At 45.9% G+C, this 17,970-nt stretch overlaps 8 non-coding genes across 8 annotated transcripts; all 8 read right to left on the bottom strand.

The window, feature by feature from the left end:
• Nucleotides 1-1,671: 1,671 nt before the first annotated feature.
• LOC130309536 (U2 spliceosomal RNA) lies at nucleotides 1,672-1,862 on the bottom strand. Its single transcript, XR_008858199.1, has one exon. It is a non-coding gene; the product is annotated as a U2 spliceosomal RNA (small nuclear RNA).
• A 2,088-nt stretch (nucleotides 1,863-3,950) lies between these two features.
• On the bottom strand, nucleotides 3,951-4,141 carry LOC130309573 (U2 spliceosomal RNA). Its single transcript, XR_008858235.1, has one exon. It is a non-coding gene; the product is annotated as a U2 spliceosomal RNA (small nuclear RNA).
• A 2,079-nt stretch (nucleotides 4,142-6,220) lies between these two features.
• On the bottom strand, nucleotides 6,221-6,411 carry LOC130309533 (U2 spliceosomal RNA). Its single transcript, XR_008858197.1, has one exon. It is a non-coding gene; the product is annotated as a U2 spliceosomal RNA (small nuclear RNA).
• A 2,092-nt stretch (nucleotides 6,412-8,503) lies between these two features.
• LOC130309532 (U2 spliceosomal RNA) lies at nucleotides 8,504-8,694 on the bottom strand. The gene has a single exon (XR_008858196.1). It is a non-coding gene; the product is annotated as a U2 spliceosomal RNA (small nuclear RNA).
• A 2,074-nt stretch (nucleotides 8,695-10,768) lies between these two features.
• LOC130309531 (U2 spliceosomal RNA) lies at nucleotides 10,769-10,959 on the bottom strand. The gene has a single exon (XR_008858195.1). It is a non-coding gene; the product is annotated as a U2 spliceosomal RNA (small nuclear RNA).
• Nucleotides 10,960-13,045: 2,086 nt separating this feature from the next.
• Nucleotides 13,046-13,236, bottom strand: LOC130309572 (U2 spliceosomal RNA). The gene has a single exon (XR_008858234.1). It is a non-coding gene; the product is annotated as a U2 spliceosomal RNA (small nuclear RNA).
• A 2,087-nt stretch (nucleotides 13,237-15,323) lies between these two features.
• On the bottom strand, nucleotides 15,324-15,514 carry LOC130309530 (U2 spliceosomal RNA). Its single transcript, XR_008858194.1, has one exon. It is a non-coding gene; the product is annotated as a U2 spliceosomal RNA (small nuclear RNA).
• A 2,088-nt stretch (nucleotides 15,515-17,602) lies between these two features.
• Nucleotides 17,603-17,793, bottom strand: LOC130309529 (U2 spliceosomal RNA). The gene has a single exon (XR_008858193.1). It is a non-coding gene; the product is annotated as a U2 spliceosomal RNA (small nuclear RNA).
• Nucleotides 17,794-17,970: the final 177 nt, after the last annotated feature.

The raw sequence follows: 17,970 nt of genomic DNA, 5'->3' as shown, positions 1-17,970 counted from the left end.
ACTTACCTGTGTGGGTTAAATCCGGGTTATTTGACAACCTATGGCGGTGATGGTTCTGCTCAGGCAGAGCAGTGCTGATGCTCCTCATAAAGCTGTCGCTGCTGTGAAGGTTCTAGGTGACATCACAATCCCTATGGTTACATACACAACAAAGCTGGGTTGTTGTTGTTTACACTCTGCAAGGCCTGTGGAAGTGAGTGACATCATAGCACTGTAGTTCTGAGGGTTCTAGATGGATGCAACAATCTCCTGTTGCTTCTATGAAGGCCATAATAGACGACATCACCAAACAGCTCCATAGTCACATACACAGCAAAGGAGAGATGTTGTTTACACCTAGTGATGTCAGTGGTATTGAGTGACATCACAGCACAGTGCTAAGGCTCCTGGGCCTGGACACAGCAGCGGCTGCAATATCTCAACGGAGAATACGTTTATATATATGTGTGTGTGTGCGCGTATATATATATATATATATATATATATATATATATATATATATTTCTCCGCCGAAATCACTTTTAAACCCATTTCCACCTTTTTTTCCCTTCTCTTCCTCTTACTTTTTTTTCACGTTTTTTTACGTTTTTCTCCTTTTCGCCTCTTTTCTGGGCGTATTATTCTTCTTTTTCTTCTTTTTTTTCGTCTAATGCATACCCCATCAGTGCAGCAATGCTTATTCAATACCGCCAGCAGATGGAGACACTGGGGGATAATTTTCTAAGGATTTATACTGATTTTTCCTGTCTGAATTTGTCGCACAGAAAGTTGCAGGCCAAATATGTGTGACATTTCTGCGACTTTAGCTTCTAGAGCATTTTTACAACATTATACATAGGTGCTGAATACATAAAAAGCGACTGTTCAGCGACAGACAAGTCGCATCGGCTGAAAGTAGGCCAGAATGTCAGTCCATGTTGGAGCAGGTTTAGATACAGTCTAAAGCATAGATCTCAAAGTCTGTGCACAGAATTTAGCAAGGGCCTCGCACCTTCTGATGCATCAGGTAGGTGCACTATAGCATAGCCTAACCCTCTGTACTTTGGTCTATATTGATGCGGGACATAGACAGCCAGCTGATGACCAATCCATTAGTGCAATGGATGGCTGGAAGCATTTGTCTTTGCCTTTGCAATACCACAGAAGCAATGCATGGTCAATGTACAGCAATGACACACCTGTGTGAACAGCCAGGAGACCCCCCCATGTTATGTTACATAGTTACATAGTTAGTACGGTCGAAAAAAGACATATGTCCATCAAGTTCAACCAGGGAATTAAGGGGTAGGGGTGTGGCGCGATATTGGGGAAGGGATGAGATTTTATATTTCTTCATAAGCATTAATCTTATTTTGTCAATTAGGAACATTCAGCACCCACCCGCTATCAAGGCAGCTGCCTATCATGTCATGCCCTACCTGCACGGGTGTGCTGGCTACTCAAATGATCCAATTAAGGAGGCCATTTAGTCAGCAGCAGCAGAAGTCCTGTGCCTGGACGCTCCAACAGCGGCCAGACACAAGCAGAAGCAGCAGAAGCAGCAGCAGCACCACCTTTTGTTTTTTGGCTGCAGCAGCAGCAGCAGCAGCAAGGCCCACAGGGCTGGCTAGCTGGCTAGCCAGCAAGCAGGTAGCAATGAAAGTAGGAATCTTTCTTTTTAACCCTGTAAGGGGGTGGTGCACTGTACCCGAAGATACTGCCATATCGGGTCAATGCATAGGGCGACGGAAGCAAGCTTCGAAATCGGCCCCCGTTCTCAAAAATCCATTTAATATATGGTCCCCAGATAGGGGACGTATCAGATATTAAACTGATAAGAACAGATACTACACTTGATCTTAGCCAAAAGGCCGAGAAGCGATAACCGTGAAAGGGGCGGGCCCAACAAGGTCCCCTTCATGGGCACTATCACTGCTTGCTGTCAGGGAGGCTGCCAGACAATTTTCCATGCACACTCTGGGCTGGGGGGCAGTCAACCACCAGTACACACAGCAGAACCTAAACCCATACCATTATTGCTAAGCAGCAAGACAGGGGCCCATTGCACTCCCACGGGGCCTTTTTAAATGCAATCCATAACCCGGATTTGCCAGGAACCCTTCTTACTCCTCCTACTTGCATGTGACACTGGGCTTAGGATCTGCATAGGAAACACACACACAAGCACACACCTACCTTTGTTGCCTGCAGATGCCTCCTTGGCTGTCCCCAAACGGTATCAAACCAACACCCACGGGAAGCTGTAAGCATAGAGGACATGCCTGCACCCCATTGGACTTACCTGTGTGGGTTAAATCCGGGTTATTTGACAACCTATGGCGGTGATGGTTCTGCTCAGGCAGAGCAGTGCTGATGCTCCTCATAAAGCTGTCGCTGCTGTGAAGGTTCTAGGTGACATCACAATCCCTATGGTTACATACACAACAAAGCTGGGTTGTTGTTGTTTACACTCTGCAAGGCCTGTGGAAGTGAGTGACATCATAGCACTGTAGTTCTGAGGGTTCTAGATGGATGCAACAATCTCCTGTTGCTTCTATGAAGGCCATAATAGACGACATCACCAAACAGCTCCATAGTCACATACACAGCAAAGGAGAGATGTTGTTTACACCTAGTGATGTCAGTGGTATTGAGTGACATCACAGCACAGTGCTAAGGCTCCTGGGCCTGGACACAGCAGCGGCTGCAATATCTCAACGGAGAATACGTTTATATATATGTGTGTGTGTGCGCGTATATATATATATATATATATATATATATATATATATATATATATATTTCTCCGCCGAAATCACTTTTAAACCCATTTCCACCTTTTTTTCCCTTCTCTTCCTCTTACTTTTTTTTCACGTTTTTTTACGTTTTTCTCCTTTTCGCCTCTTTTCTGGGCGTATTATTCTTCTTTTTCTTCTTTTTTTTCGTCTAATGCATACCCCATCAGTGCAGCAATGCTTATTCAATACCGCCAGCAGATGGAGACACTGGGGGATAATTTTCTAAGGATTTATACTGATTTTTCCTGTCTGAATTTGTCGCACAGAAAGTTGCAGGCCAAATATGTGTGACATTTCTGCGACTTTAGCTTCTAGAGCATTTTTACAACATTATACATAGGTGCTGAATACATAAAAAGCGACTGTTCAGCGACAGACAAGTCGCATCGGCTGAAAGTAGGCCAGAATGTCAGTCCATGTTGGAGCAGGTTTAGATACAGTCTAAAGCATAGATCTCAAAGTCTGTGCACAGAATTTAGCAAGGGCCTCGCACCTTCTGATGCATCAGGTAGGTGCACTATAGCATAGCCTAACCCTCTGTACTTTGGTCTATATTGATGCGGGACATAGACAGCCAGCTGATGACCAATCCATTAGTGCAATGGATGGCTGGAAGCATTTGTCTTTGCCTTTGCAATACCACAGAAGCAATGCATGGTCAATGTACAGCAATGACACACCTGTGTGAACAGCCAGGAGACCCCCCCATGTTATGTTACATAGTTACATAGTTAGTACGGTCGAAAAAAGACATATGTCCATCAAGTTCAACCAGGGAATTAAGGGGTAGGGGTGTGGCGCGATATTGGGGAAGGGATGAGATTTTATATTTCTTCATAAGCATTAATCTTATTTTGTCAATTAGGAACATTCAGCACCCACCCGCTATCAAGGCAGCTGCCTATCATGTCATGCCCTACCTGCACAGGTGTGCTGGCTACTCAAATGATCCAATTAAGGAGGCCATTTAGTCAGCAGCAGCAGAAGTCCTGTGCCTGGACGCTCCAACAGCGGCCAGACACAAGCAGAAGCAGCAGAAGCAGCAGCAGCACCACCTTTTGTTTTTTGGCTGCAGCAGCAGCAGCAGCAGCAAGGCCCACAGGGCTGGCTAGCTGGCTAGCCAGCAAGCAGGTAGCAATGAAAGTAGGAATCTTTCTTTTTAACCCTGTAAGGGGGTGGTGCACTGTACCCGAAGATACTGCCATATCGGGTCAATGCATAGGGCGACGGAAGCAAGCTTCGAAATCGGCCCCCGTTCTCAAAAATCCATTTAATATATGGTCCCCAGATAGGGGATGTATCAGATATTAAACTGATAAGAACAGATACTACACTTGATCTTAGCCAAAAGGCCGAGAAGCGATAACCGTGAAAGGGGCGGGCCCAACAAGGTCCCCTTCATGGGCACTATCACTGCTTGCTGTCAGGGAGGCTGCCAGACAATTTTCCATGCACACTCTGGGCTGGGGGGCAGTCAACCACCAGTACACACAGCAGAACCTAAACCCATACCATTATTGCTAAGCAGCAAGACAGGGGCCCATTGCACTCCCACGGGGCCTTTTTAAATGCAATCCATAACCCGGATTTGCCAGGAACCCTTCTTACTCCTCCTACTTGCATGTGACACTGGGCTTAGGATCTGCATAGGAAACACACACACAAGCACACACCTACCTTTGTTGCCTGCAGATGCCTCCTTGGCTGTCCCCAAACGGTATCAAACCAACACCCACGGGAAGCTGTAAGCATAGAGGACATGCCTGCACCCCATTGGACTTACCTGTGTGGGTTAAATCCGGGTTATTTGACAACCTATGGCGGTGATGGTTCTGCTCAGGCAGAGCAGTGCTGATGCTCCTCATAAAGCTGTCGCTGCTGTGAAGGTTCTAGGTGACATCACAATCCCTATGGTTACATACACAACAAAGCTGGGTTGTTGTTGTTTACACTCTGCAAGGCCTGTGGAAGTGAGTGACATCATAGCACTGTAGTTCTGAGGGTTCTAGATGGATGCAACAATCTCCTGTTGCTTCTATGAAGGCCATAATAGACGACATCACCAAACAGCTCCATAGTCACATACACAGCAAAGGAGAGATGTTGTTTACACCTAGTGATGTCAGTGGTATTGAGTGACATCACAGCACAGTGCTAAGGCTCCTGGGCCTGGACACAGCAGCGGCTGCAATATCTCAACGGAGAATACGTTTATATATATGTGTGTGTGTGCGCGTATATATATATATATATATATATATATATATATATTTCTCCGCCGAAATCACTTTTAAACCCATTTCCACCTTTTTTTCCCTTCTCTTCCTCTTACTTTTTTTTCACGTTTTTTAACGTTTTTCTCCTTTTCGCCTCTTTTCTGGGCGTATTCTTCTTCTTTTTCTTCTTTTTTTTCGTCTAATGCATACCCCATCAGTGCAGCAATGCTTATTCAATACCGCCAGCAGATGGAGACACTGGGGGATAATTTTCTAAGGATTTATACTGATTTTTCCTGTCTGAATTTGTCGCACAGAAAGTTGCAGGCCAAATATGTGTGACATTTCTGCGACTTTAGCTTCTAGAGCATTTTTACAACATTATACATAGGTGCTGAATACATAAAAAGCGACTGTTCAGCGACAGACAAGTCGCATCGGCTGAAAGTAGGCCAGAATGTCAGTCCATGTTGGAGCAGGTTTAGATACAGTCTAAAGCATAGATCTCAAAGTCTGTGCACAGAATTTAGCAAGGGCCTCGCACCTTCTGATGCATCAGGTAGGTGCACTATAGCATAGCCTAACCCTCTGTACTTTGGTCTATATTGATGCGGGACATAGACAGCCAGCTGATGACCAATCCATTAGTGCAATGGATGGCTGGAAGCATTTGTCTTTGCCTTTGCAATACCACAGAAGCAATGCATGGTCAATGTACAGCAATGACACACCTGTGTGAACAGCCAGGAGACCCCCCCATGTTATGTTACATAGTTACATAGTTAGTACGGTCGAAAAAAGACATATGTCCATCAAGTTCAACCAGGGAATTAAGGGGTAGGGGTGTGGCGCGATATTGGGGAAGGGATGAGATTTTATATTTCTTCATAAGCATTAATCTTATTTTGTCAATTAGGAACATTCAGCACCCACCCGCTATCAAGGCAGCTGCCTATCATGTCATGCCCTACCTGCACAGGTGTGCTGGCTACTCAAATGATCCAATTAAGGAGGCCATTTAGTCAGCAGCAGCAGAAGTCCTGTGCCTGGACGCTCCAACAGCGGCCAGACACAAGCAGAAGCAGCAGAAGCAGCAGCAGCACCACCTTTTGTTTTTTGGCTGCAGCAGCAGCAGCAGCAGCAGCAAGGCCCACAGGGCTGGCTAGCTGGCTAGCCAGCAAGCAGGTAGCAATGAAAGTAGGAATCTTTCTTTTTAACCCTGTAAGGGGGTGGTGCACTGTACCCGAAGATACTGCCATATCGGGTCAATGCATAGGGCGACGGAAGCAAGCTTCGAAATCGGCCCCCGTTCTCAAAAATCCATTTAATATATGGTCCCCAGATAGGGGACGTATCAGATATTAAACTGATAAGAACAGATACTACACTTGATCTTAGCCAAAAGGCCGAGAAGCGATAACCGTGAAAGGGGCGGGCCCAACAAGGTCCCCTTCATGGGCACTATCACTGCTTGCTGTCAGGGAGGCTGCCAGACAATTTTCCATGCACACTCTGGGCTGGGGGGCAGTCAACCACCAGTACACACAGCAGAACCTAAACCCATACCATTATTGCTAAGCAGCAAGACAGGGGCCCATTGCACTCCCACGGGGCCTTTTTAAATGCAATCCATAACCCGGATTTGCCAGGAACCCTTCTTACTCCTCCTACTTGCATGTGACACTGGGCTTAGGATCTGCATAGGAAACACACACACAAGCACACACCTACCTTTGTTGCCTGCAGATGCCTCCTTGGCTGTCCCCAAACGGTATCAAACCAACACCCACGGGAAGCTGTAAGCATAGAGGACATGCCTGCACCCCATTGGACTTACCTGTGTGGGTTAAATCCGGGTTATTTGACAACCTATGGCGGTGATGGTTCTGCTCAGGCAGAGCAGTGCTGATGCTCCTCATAAAGCTGTCGCTGCTGTGAAGGTTCTAGGTGACATCACAATCCCTATGGTTACATACACAACAAAGCTGGGTTGTTGTTGTTTACACTCTGCAAGGCCTGTGGAAGTGAGTGACATCATAGCACTGTAGTTCTGAGGGTTCTAGATGGATGCAACAATCTCCTGTTGCTTCTATGAAGGCCATAATAGACGACATCACCAAACAGCTCCATAGTCACATACACAGCAAAGGAGAGATGTTGTTTACACCTAGTGATGTCAGTGGTATTGAGTGACATCACAGCACAGTGCTAAGGCTCCTGGGCCTGGACACAGCAGCGGCTGCAATATCTCAACGGAGAATACGTTTATATATATGTGTGTGTGTGCGCGTATATATATATATATATATATATATATATATATATATATATATATATATATTTCTCCGCCGAAATCACTTTTAAACCCATTTCCACCTTTTTTTCCCTTCTCTTCCTCTTACTTTTTTTTCACGTTTTTTTACGTTTTTCTCCTTTTCGCCTCTTTTCTGGGCGTATTATTCTTCTTTTTCTTCTTTTTTTTCGTCTAATGCATACCCCATCAGTGCAGCAATGCTTATTCAATACCGCCAGCAGATGGAGACACTGGGGGATAATTTTCTAAGGATTTATACTGATTTTTCCTGTCTGAATTTGTCGCACAGAAAGTTGCAGGCCAAATATGTGTGACATTTCTGCGACTTTAGCTTCTAGAGCATTTTTACAACATTATACATAGGTGCTGAATACATAAAAAGCGACTGTTCAGCGACAGACAAGTCGCATCGGCTGAAAGTAGGCCAGAATGTCAGTCCATGTTGGAGCAGGTTTAGATACAGTCTAAAGCATAGATCTCAAAGTCTGTGCACAGAATTTAGCAAGGGCCTCGCACCTTCTGATGCATCAGGTAGGTGCACTATAGCATAGCCTAACCCTCTGTACTTTGGTCTATATTGATGCGGGACATAGACAGCCAGCTGATGACCAATCCATTAGTGCAATGGATGGCTGGAAGCATTTGTCTTTGCCTTTGCAATACCACAGAAGCAATGCATGGTCAATGTACAGCAATGACACACCTGTGTGAACAGCCAGGAGACCCCCCCATGTTATGTTACATAGTTACATAGTTAGTACGGTCGAAAAAAGACATATGTCCATCAAGTTCAACCAGGGAATTAAGGGGTAGGGGTGTGGCGCGATATTGGGGAAGGGATGAGATTTTATATTTCTTCATAAGCATTAATCTTATTTTGTCAATTAGGAACATTCAGCACCCACCCGCTATCAAGGCAGCTGCCTATCATGTCATGCCCTACCTGCACAGGTGTGCTGGCTACTCAAATGATCCAATTAAGGAGGCCATTTAGTCAGCAGCAGCAGAAGTCCTGTGCCTGGACGCTCCAACAGCGGCCAGACACAAGCAGAAGCAGCAGAAGCAGCAGCAGCACCACCTTTTGTTTTTTGGCTGCAGCAGCAGCAGCAGCAGCAAGGCCCACAGGGCTGGCTAGCTGGCTAGCCAGCAAGCAGGTAGCAATGAAAGTAGGAATCTTTCTTTTTAACCCTGTAAGGGGGTGGTGCACTGTACCCGAAGATACTGCCATATCGGGTCAATGCATAGGGCGACGGAAGCAAGCTTCGAAATCGGCCCCCGTTCTCAAAAATCCATTTAATATATGGTCCCCAGATAGGGGACGTATCAGATATTAAACTGATAAGAACAGATACTACACTTGATCTTAGCCAAAAGGCCGAGAAGCGATAACCGTGAAAGGGGCGGGCCCAACAAGGTCCCCTTCATGGGCACTATCACTGCTTGCTGTCAGGGAGGCTGCCAGACAATTTTCCATGCACACTCTGGGCTGGGGGGCAGTCAACCACCAGTACACACAGCAGAACCTAAACCCATACCATTATTGCTAAGCAGCAAGACAGGGGCCCATTGCACTCCCACGGGGCCTTTTTAAATGCAATCCATAACCCGGATTTGCCAGGAACCCTTCTTACTCCTCCTACTTGCATGTGACACTGGGCTTAGGATCTGCATAGGAAACACACACACAAGCACACACCTACCTTTGTTGCCTGCAGATGCCTCCTTGGCTGTCCCCAAACGGTATCAAACCAACACCCACGGGAAGCTGTAAGCATAGAGGACATGCCTGCACCCCATTGGACTTACCTGTGTGGGTTAAATCCGGGTTATTTGACAACCTATGGCGGTGATGGTTCTGCTCAGGCAGAGCAGTGCTGATGCTCCTCATAAAGCTGTCGCTGCTGTGAAGGTTCTAGGTGACATCACAATCCCTATGGTTACATACACAACAAAGCTGGGTTGTTGTTGTTTACACTCTGCAAGGCCTGTGGAAGTGAGTGACATCATAGCACTGTAGTTCTGAGGGTTCTAGATGGATGCAACAATCTCCTGTTGCTTCTATGAAGGCCATAATAGACGACATCACCAAACAGCTCCATAGTCACATACACAGCAAAGGAGAGATGTTGTTTACACCTAGTGATGTCAGTGGTATTGAGTGACATCACAGCACAGTGCTAAGGCTCCTGGGCCTGGACACAGCAGCGGCTGCAATATCTCAACGGAGAATACGTTTATATATATGTGTGTGTGTGCGCGTATATATATATATATATATATATATATATATATTTCTCCGCCGAAATCACTTTTAAACCCATTTCCACCTTTTTTTCCCTTCTCTTCCTCTTACTTTTTTTTCACGTTTTTTTACGTTTTTCTCCTTTTCGCCTCTTTTCTGGGCGTATTATTCTTCTTTTTCTTCTTTTTTTTCGTCTAATGCATACCCCATCAGTGCAGCAATGCTTATTCAATACCGCCAGCAGATGGAGACACTGGGGGATAATTTTCTAAGGATTTATACTGATTTTTCCTGTCTGAATTTGTCGCACAGAAAGTTGCAGGCCAAATATGTGTGACATTTCTGCGACTTTAGCTTCTAGAGCATTTTTACAACATTATACATAGGTGCTGAATACATAAAAAGCAACTGTTCAGCGACAGACAAGTCGCATCGGCTGAAAGTAGGCCAGAATGTCAGTCCATGTTGGAGCAGGTTTAGATACAGTCTAAAGCATAGATCTCAAAGTCTGTGCACAGAATTTAGCAAGGGCCTCGCACCTTCTGATGCATCAGGTAGGTGCACTATAGCATAGCCTAACCCTCTGTACTTTGGTCTATATTGATGCGGGACATAGACAGCCAGCTGATGACCAATCCATTAGTGCAATGGATGGCTGGAAGCATTTGTCTTTGCCTTTGCAATACCACAGAAGCAATGCATGGTCAATGTACAGCAATGACACACCTGTGTGAACAGCCAGGAGACCCCCCCATGTTATGTTACATAGTTACATAGTTAGTACGGTCGAAAAAAGACATATGTCCATCAAGTTCAACCAGGGAATTAAGGGGTAGGGGTGTGGCGCGATATTGGGGAAGGGATGAGATTTTATATTTCTTCATAAGCATTAATCTTATTTTGTCAATTAGGAACATTCAGCACCCACCCGCTATCAAGGCAGCTGCCTATCATGTCATGCCCTACCTGCACGGGTGTGCTGGCTACTCAAATGATCCAATTAAGGAGGCCATTTAGTCAGCAGCAGCAGAAGTCCTGTGCCTGGACGCTCCAACAGCGGCCAGACACAAGCAGAAGCAGCAGAAGCAGCAGCAGCACCACCTTTTGTTTTTTGGCTGCAGCAGCAGCAGCAGCAGCAAGGCCCACAGGGCTGGCTAGCTGGCTAGCCAGCAAGCAGGTAGCAATGAAAGTAGGAATCTTTCTTTTTAACCCTGTAAGGGGGTGGTGCACTGTACCCGAAGATACTGCCATATCGGGTCAATGCATAGGGCGACGGAAGCAAGCTTCGAAATCGGCCCCCGTTCTCAAAAATCCATTTAATATATGGTCCCCAGATAGGGGACGTATCAGATATTAAACTGATAAGAACAGATACTACACTTGATCTTAGCCAAAAGGCCGAGAAGCGATAACCGTGAAAGGGGCGGGCCCAACAAGGTCCCCTTCATGGGCACTATCACTGCTTGCTGTCAGGGAGGCTGCCAGACAATTTTCCATGCACACTCTGGGCTGGGGGGCAGTCAACCACCAGTACACACAGCAGAACCTAAACCCATACCATTATTGCTAAGCAGCAAGACAGGGGCCCATTGCACTCCCACGGGGCCTTTTTAAATGCAATCCATAACCCGGATTTGCCAGGAACCCTTCTTACTCCTCCTACTTGCATGTGACACTGGGCTTAGGATCTGCATAGGAAACACACACACAAGCACACACCTACCTTTGTTGCCTGCAGATGCCTCCTTGGCTGTCCCCAAACGGTATCAAACCAACACCCACGGGAAGCTGTAAGCATAGAGGACATGCCTGCACCCCATTGGACTTACCTGTGTGGGTTAAATCCGGGTTATTTGACAACCTATGGCGGTGATGGTTCTGCTCAGGCAGAGCAGTGCTGATGCTCCTCATAAAGCTGTCGCTGCTGTGAAGGTTCTAGGTGACATCACAATCCCTATGGTTACATACACAACAAAGCTGGGTTGTTGTTGTTTACACTCTGCAAGGCCTGTGGAAGTGAGTGACATCATAGCACTGTAGTTCTGAGGGTTCTAGATGGATGCAACAATCTCCTGTTGCTTCTATGAAGGCCATAATAGACGACATCACCAAACAGCTCCATAGTCACATACACAGCAAAGGAGAGATGTTGTTTACACCTAGTGATGTCAGTGGTATTGAGTGACATCACAGCACAGTGCTAAGGCTCCTGGGCCTGGACACAGCAGCGGCTGCAATATCTCAACGGAGAATACGTTTATATATATGTGTGTGTGTGCGCGTATATATATATATATATATATATATATATATATATATATATATATTTCTCCGCCGAAATCACTTTTAAACCCATTTCCACCTTTTTTTCCCTTCTCTTCCTCTTACTTTTTTTTCACGTTTTTTTACGTTTTTCTCCTTTTCGCCTCTTTTCTGGGCGTATTATTCTTCTTTTTCTTCTTTTTTTTCGTCTAATGCATACCCCATCAGTGCAGCAATGCTTATTCAATACCGCCAGCAGATGGAGACACTGGGGGATAATTTTCTAAGGATTTATACTGATTTTTCCTGTCTGAATTTGTCGCACAGAAAGTTGCAGGCCAAATATGTGTGACATTTCTGCGACTTTAGCTTCTAGAGCATTTTTACAACATTATACATAGGTGCTGAATACATAAAAAGCGACTGTTCAGCGACAGAAAAGTCGCATCGGCTGAAAGTAGGCCAGAATGTCAGTCCATGTTGGAGCAGGTTTAGATACAGTCTAAAGCATAGATCTCAAAGTCTGTGCACAGAATTTAGCAAGGGCCTCGCACCTTCTGATGCATCAGGTAGGTGCACTATAGCATAGCCTAACCCTCTGTACTTTGGTCTATATTGATGCGGGACATAGACAGCCAGCTGATGACCAATCCATTAGTGCAATGGATGGCTGGAAGCATTTGTCTTTGCCTTTGCAATACCACAGAAGCAATGCATGGTCAATGTACAGCAATGACACACCTGTGTGAACAGCCAGGAGACCCCCCCATGTTATGTTACATAGTTACATAGTTAGTACGGTCGAAAAAAGACATATGTCCATCAAGTTCAACCAGGGAATTAAGGGGTAGGGGTGTGGCGCGATATTGGGGAAGGGATGAGATTTTATATTTCTTCATAAGCATTAATCTTATTTTGTCAATTAGGAACATTCAGCACCCACCCGCTATCAAGGCAGCTGCCTATCATGTCATGCCCTACCTGCACAGGTGTGCTGGCTACTCAAATGATCCAATTAAGGAGGCCATTTAGTCAGCAGCAGCAGAAGTCCTGTGCCTGGACGCTCCAACAGCGGCCAGACACAAGCAGAAGCAGCAGAAGCAGCAGCAGCACCACCTTTTGTTTTTTGGCTGCAGCAGCAGCAGCAGCAGCAAGGCCCACAGGGCTGGCTAGCTGGCTAGCCAGCAAGCAGGTAGCAATGAAAGTAGGAATCTTTCTTTTTAACCCTGTAAGGGGGTGGTGCACTGTACCCGAAGATACTGCCATATCGGGTCAATGCATAGGGCGACGGAAGCAAGCTTCGAAATCGGCCCCCGTTCTCAAAAATCCATTTAATATATGGTCCCCAGATAGGGGATGTATCAGATATTAAACTGATAAGAACAGATACTACACTTGATCTTAGCCAAAAGGCCGAGAAGCGATAACCGTGAAAGGGGCGGGCCCAACAAGGTCCCCTTCATGGGCACTATCACTGCTTGCTGTCAGGGAGGCTGCCAGACAATTTTCCATGCACACTCTGGGCTGGGGGGCAGTCAACCACCAGTACACACAGCAGAACCTAAACCCATACCATTATTGCTAAGCAGCAAGACAGGGGCCAATTGCACTCCCACGGGGCCTTTTTAAATGCAATCCATAACCCGGATTTGCCAGGAACCCTTCTTACTCCTCCTACTTGCATGTGACACTGGGCTTAGGATCTGCATAGGAAACACACACACAAGCACACACCTACCTTTGTTGCCTGCAGATGCCTCCTTGGCTGTCCCCAAACGGTATCAAACCAACACCCACGGGAAGCTGTAAGCATAGAGGACATGCCTGCACCCCATTGGACTTACCTGTGTGGGTTAAATCCGGGTTATTTGACAACCTATGGCGGTGATGGTTCTGCTCAGGCAGAGCAGTGCTGATGCTCCTCATAAAGCTGTCGCTGCTGTGAAGGTTCTAGGTGACATCACAATCCCTATGGTTACATACACAACAAAGCTGGGTTGTTGTTGTTTACACTCTGCAAGGCCTGTGGAAGTGAGTGACATCATAGCACTGTAGTTCTGAGGGTTCTAGATGGATGCAACAATCTCCTGTTGCTTCTATGAAGGCCATAATAGACGACATCACCAAACAGCTCCATAGTCACATACACAGCAAAGGAGAGATGTTGTTTACACCTAGTGATGTCAGTGGTATTGAGTGACATCACAGCACAGTGCTAAGGCTCCTGGGCCTGGACACAGCAGCGGCTGCAATATCTCAACGGAGAATACGTTTATATATATGTGTGTGTGTGCGCGTATATATATATATATATATATATATATATATATATATATATATTTCTCCGCCGAAATCACTTTTAAACCCATTTCCACCTTTTTTTCCCTTCTCTTCCTCTTACTTTTTTTTCACGTTTTTTAACGTTTTTCTCCTTTTCGCCTCTTTTCTGGGCGTATTCTTCTTCTTTTTCTTCTTTTTTTTCGTCTAATGCATACCCCATCAGTGCAGCAATGCTTATTCAATACCGCCAGCAGATGGAGACACTGGGGGATAATTTTCTAAGGATTTATACTGATTTTTCCTGTCTGAATTTGTCGCACAGAAAGTTGCAGGCCAAATATGTGTGACATTTCTGCGACTTTAGCTTCTAGAGCATTTTTACAACATTATACATAGGTGCTGAATACATAAAAAGCGACTGTTCAGCGACAGACAAGTCGCATCGGCTGAAAGTAGGCCAGAATGTCAGTCCATGTTGGAGCAGGTTTAGATACAGTCTAAAGCATAGATCTCAAAGTCTGTGCACAGAATTTAGCAAGGGCCTCGCACCTTCTGATGCATCAGGTAGGTGCACTATAGCATAGCCTAACCCTCTGTACTTTGGTCTATATTGATGCGGGACATAGACAGCCAGCTGATGACCAATCCATTAGTGCAATGGATGGCTGGAAGCATTTGTCTTTGCCTTTGCAATACCACAGAAGCAATGCATGGTCAATGTACAGCAATGACACACCTGTGTGAACAGCCAGGAGACCCCCCCATGTTATGTTACATAGTTACATAGTTAGTACGGTCGAAAAAAGACATATGTCCATCAAGTTCAACCAGGGAATTAAGGGGTAGGGGTGTGGCGCGATATTGGGGAAGGGATGAGATTTTATATTTCTTCATAAGCATTAATCTTATTTTGTCAATTAGGAACATTCAGCACCCACCCGCTATCAAGGCAGCTGCCTATCATGTCATGCCCTACCTGCACAGGTGTGCTGGCTACTCAAATGATCCAATTAAGGAGGCCATTTAGTCAGCAGCAGCAGAAGTCCTGTGCCTGGACGCTCCAACAGCGGCCAGACACAAGCAGAAGCAGCAGAAGCAGCAGCAGCACCACCTTTTGTTTTTTGGCTGCAGCAGCAGCAGCAGCAGCAGCAAGGCCCACAGGGCTGGCTAGCTGGCTAGCCAGCAAGCAGGTAGCAATGAAAGTAGGAATCTTTCTTTTTAACCCTGTAAGGGGGTGGTGCACTGTACCCGAAGATACTGCCATATCGGGTCAATGCATAGGGCGACGGAAGCAAGCTTCGAAATCGGCCCCCGTTCTCAAAAATCCATTTAATATATGGTCCCCAGATAGGGGACGTATCAGATATTAAACTGATAAGAACAGATACTACACTTGATCTTAGCCAAAAGGCCGAGAAGCGATAACCGTGAAAGGGGCGGGCCCAACAAGGTCCCCTTCATGGGCACTATCACTGCTTGCTGTCAGGGAGGCTGCCAGACAATTTTCCATGCACACTCTGGGCTGGGGGGCAGTCAACCACCAGTACACACAGCAGAACCTAAACCCATACCATTATTGCTAAGCAGCAAGACAGGGGCCCATTGCACTCCCACGGGGCCTTTTTAAATGCAATCCATAACCCGGATTTGCCAGGAACCCTTCTTACTCCTCCTACTTGCATGTGACACTGGGCTTAGGATCTGCATAGGAAACACACACACAAGCACACACCTACCTTTGTTGCCTGCAGATGCCTCCTTGGCTGTCCCCAAACGGTATCAAACCAACACCCACGGGAAGCTGTAAGCATAGAGGACATGCCTGCACCCCATTGGACTTACCTGTGTGGGTTAAATCCGGGTTATTTGACAACCTATGGCGGTGATGGTTCTGCTCAGGCAGAGCAGTGCTGATGCTCCTCATAAAGCTGTCGCTGCTGTGAAGGTTCTAGGTGACATCACAATCCCTATGGTTACATACACAACAAAGCTGGGTTGTTGTTGTTTACACTCTGCAAGGCCTGTGGAAGTGAGTGACATCATAGCACTGTAGTTCTGAGGGTTCTAGATGGATGCAACAATCTCCTGTTGCTTCTATGAAGGCCATAATAGACGACATCACCAAACAGCTCCATAGTCACATACACAGCAAAGGAGAGATGTTGTTTACACCTAGTGATGTCAGTGGTATTGAGTGACATCACAGCACAGTGCTAAGGCTCCTGGGCCTGGACACAGCAGCGGCTGCAATATCTCAACGGAGAATACGTTTATATATATGTGTGTGTGTGCGCGTATATATATATATATATATATATATATATATATATATATATATATATTTCTCCGCCGAAATCACTTTTAAACCCATTTCCACCTTTTTTTCCCTTCTCTTCCTCTTACTTTTTTTTCACGTTTTTTTACGTTTTTCTCCTTTTCGCCTCTTTTCTGGGCGTATTATTCTTCTTTTTCTTCTTTTTTTTCGTCTAATGCATACCCCATCAGTGCAGCAATGCTTATTCAATACCGCCAGCAGATGGAGACACTGGGGGATAATTTTCTAAGGATTTATACTGATTTTTCCTGTCTGAATTTGTCGCACAGAAAGTTGCAGGCCAAATATGTGTGACATTTCTGCGACTTTAGCTTCTAGAGCATTTTTACAACATTATACATAGGTGCTGAATACATAAAAAGCGACTGTTCAGCGACAGACAAGTCGCATCGGCTGAAAGTAGGCCAGAATGTCAGTCCATGTTGGAGCAGGTTTAGATACAGTCTAAAGCATAGATCTCAAAGTCTGTGCACAGAATTTAGCAAGGGCCTCGCACCTTCTGATGCATCAGGTAGGTGCACTATAGCATAGCCTAACCCTCTGTACTTTGGTCTATATTGATGCGGGACATAGACAGCCAGCTGATGACCAATCCATTAGTGCAATGGATGGCTGGAAGCATTTGTCTTTGCCTTTGCAATACCACAGAAGCAATGCATGGTCAATGTACAGCAATGACACACCTGTGTGAACAGCCAGGAGACCCCCCCATGTTATGTTACATAGTTACATAGTTAGTACGGTCGAAAAAAGACATATGTCCATCAAGTTCAACCAGGGAATTAAGGGGTAGGGGTGTGGCGCGATATTGGGGAAGGGATGAGATTTTATATTTCTTCATAAGCATTAATCTTATTTTGTCAATTAGGAACATTCAGCACCCACCCGCTATCAAGGCAGCTGCCTATCATGTCATGCCCTACCTGCACAGGTGTGCTGGCTACTCAAATGATCCAATTAAGGAGGCCATTTAGTCAGCAGCAGCAGAAGTCCTGTGCCTGGACGCTCCAACAGCGGCCAGACACAAGCAGAAGCAGCAGAAGCAGCAGCAGCACCACCTTTTGTTTTTTGGCTGCAGCAGCAGCAGCAGCAGCAAGGCCCACAGGGCTGGCTAGCTGGCTAGCCAGCAAGCAGGTAGCAATGAAAGTAGGAATCTTTCTTTTTAACCCTGTAAGGGGGTGGTGCACTGTACCCGAAGATACTGCCATATCGGGTCAATGCATAGGGCGACGGAAGCAAGCTTCGAAATCGGCCCCCGTTCTCAAAAATCCATTTAATATATGGTCCCCAGATAGGGGACGTATCAGATATTAAACTGATAAGAACAGATACTACACTTGATCTTAGCCAAAAGGCCGAGAAGCGATAACCGTGAAAGGGGCGGGCCCAACAAGGTCCCCTTCATGGGCACTATCACTGCTTGCTGTCAGGGAGGCTGCCAGACAATTTTCCATGCACACTCTGGGCTGGGGGGCAGTCAACCACCAGTACACACAGCAGAACCTAAACCCATACCATTATTGCTAAGCAGCAAGACAGGGGCC

Source organism: Hyla sarda, unplaced genomic scaffold, assembly GCF_029499605.1.
Source record: "Hyla sarda isolate aHylSar1 unplaced genomic scaffold, aHylSar1.hap1 scaffold_153, whole genome shotgun sequence".
Lineage (NCBI taxonomy): Eukaryota > Metazoa > Chordata > Amphibia > Anura > Hylidae > Hyla > Hyla sarda.
The sequence above is the reverse complement of the archived record's forward strand: the minus strand, read 5'-3'. Positions and strand labels throughout refer to the sequence as shown.